A 2445-nucleotide genomic window follows, 5' to 3' on the forward strand; every position below is an offset into this window, starting at 1 on the left:
CACAGTCCTTAAATTAACGTAATAATAAAATGTCGCCTGGTCATATTGACGGAACCCCTAGTTTAAACTTAATCGTTTGAGACCAAACTCGGCTCAAAATTAGAAGATTACAGACGTTGTGACAAAATGTTAGAGCTACCTGTTCGAAGCGCTCTAAAACTAAAACATCGAGTGAAACTAAAGAATAGCAAACATAGATAGAGTAAGTATACGCAATTTTCACATGTCTACAACATGGTTAGATTGCAATTTTACTATATCATTATGAATGTATATTATATTGATTGAAATATATTTATTTGAGTGTTTCTCTATTATATATGCAAAGAATAGGTGAAGGTATCAGTCACAAGGAACTATTTATGTATAATTTATTCAGCAGCAACGTTTCGGGAAATTTATTCCCTTCCTCAGGCTAAAAACAATTTTACCTAAATTAGTAATGGGTAGCATGAGATCTTGAATATGAACTAACTAAAAATATACTCTCAGCAAAACAATATAGAACAAACACACAGGTTCACCGTGTATTACAATTGAAAAAACAAACAATCAACACTCGAAACTGGAACATAAAAAACGCAAATGAAAATTACACCAGCTCACCTTGTGAATAAGAAATTACGATGTGAATCATTTGAAGAAATTCAAATTCGTGGAGAAAATAAAAATAACAATTTTCTTTCATCTCGGGGATCCAAACAAACTCTCTGACGTATCGGTCGCAGGTTCATCCATTCGAATGTAACACAGAACTGCACCAGATGGAAAGTGATATGTCATGAAGATTATAATTTTATTTCTTTAATCAGGTTCGAATATACGATGTTCAGTGAACCTATATCAGACCGCGCATTGATTGAATTCGGGTGTCTCTTGATGAAGAGCATCTCTTTGAAATTACGTTTGAACCAATTGTTCTCCCTGGTCAGAATTTTCGCGTCATCAAAATCAAACTGATGTCCCTCAGACATGGCATGCTGTGCAAGCGCAGTTGTGTTGGATTGTTTCATGCAATCTGATTGATGTTGTTTAATCCTGGTATATATATGCAAATTTGAATGTTTGGAATCCGATATTTTTCCTAATTGTCGAATTTATAATAAACAGAATATTTATTATTTTCTGTATCTACCTGCCGAAATCAAGGGTTTGGCAACTTTTGCTCTCTTAGTGTCATCGGTTGTTTCACGTCGCATCGCTTGAAGTTTGTTTTCTGAATTTCTGATATATTTAGGTATTTATTTCAATATTTTTTGAGTTAATATGAATCTTTGATTGACTATGGGACATAAGAAGTGTGTTCTTTGTGGAGAAACTCACTAATTGAGTGAAATATCGTATAACTGATATATTTTCATTTCCGCGCGCTCCATGTCAAATTTGATAGTTCATGTTGGGGACAAAATTTGCTTACTGAAAATGACATATGCTCTCTCAATGAAAGTGAAACAATACATAAATTGAGCGAATCCATAGCTTTTCGTTTGACAACCGATAGAAATTTCATTCAACACTTGTACCCAAGTGGTAATATTTCGACCTTCCTGCTAGTAGTTCAGAGGGCACTTGATCTTTGCCTTGAAGACCACGATACCGATCGAATAATATTTGCTGGTGACTACAATATTGACTTTTCCAAACAGTCTAAAGAAAGAACTGAGACAATAGAAGTTTTTGCTTCCTACAACATGAGCTATCTTTTCCATGAATCATCAAGAGTAGGCCAGGGGTCCTCAACCTGTATTGACAACATATTCGTAAATTTTCCCCCTGGAAGTGACGAGCTGAAGACAGTTGAACCCCACCTCTCCGATCATCGTGCGCAGATTTTCAGAGTCTCGTATGCGCGCAGTCAGCCAAAGAAAAAACAATCGAGAAGGGTTAGACCTGTCAATGATGTCAACACTTTCAACTTTGTAGAGATAATAAAATCCGAAGATTGGTCCCTTCTATACAAGAATGACGCAGGAGAACAGTATGATAATTTCCATAACAGATTTCTAGAGATATTCAATGAATCCTTTCCTGAAAAAGAAATAAAAATCATGGAACGCAAAAGGTATAAACCAACAAAAATAATAAAGGACCTCAAAAACCAACTGGAAGCAGCTAAAACTATTGCGGAGGTAAGAAAAGATCAAGAAAGCAACGAAATATACAAGATTCTGAAGGAGAGATTGAAGATAGCAATTACAAACTCGCTAAAAACAAAAAATGCAAAACGACTCAACAATGCAGAAAACAAAGTACAGGAAATTTGGAAGCTGATCAACAGAGAAACACAAAATAAAAGGACAGTGAACCGTGTGGGCGAGAGTATAGGACCAAACAACTTGAATGAATTCTTTACGATGGCTGGCAGGAATGTAGCAGATAAGGTGAACACAAATATTGCGGCCTCGAACGCTCTTTTAAAAAACAGCAATTTAAATAATTCGGACA

At 35.5% G+C, this 2445-nt stretch overlaps 1 long non-coding RNA gene across 1 annotated transcript; it reads right to left on the reverse strand.

Moving 5' to 3' along the window:
* Positions 1-357: 357 nt before the first annotated feature.
* Positions 358-1038, reverse strand: LOC123674553. Its single transcript, XR_006746673.1, has 2 exons — positions 607-1038; positions 358-415 (listed from the first exon to the last, which is right to left on the reverse strand). It is a non-coding gene; the product is annotated as an uncharacterized LOC123674553 (long non-coding RNA).
* Positions 1039-2445: the final 1407 nt, after the last annotated feature.

This window comes from Harmonia axyridis, chromosome 3 (assembly GCF_914767665.1).
Source record: "Harmonia axyridis chromosome 3, icHarAxyr1.1, whole genome shotgun sequence".
Lineage (NCBI taxonomy): Eukaryota > Metazoa > Arthropoda > Insecta > Coleoptera > Coccinellidae > Harmonia > Harmonia axyridis.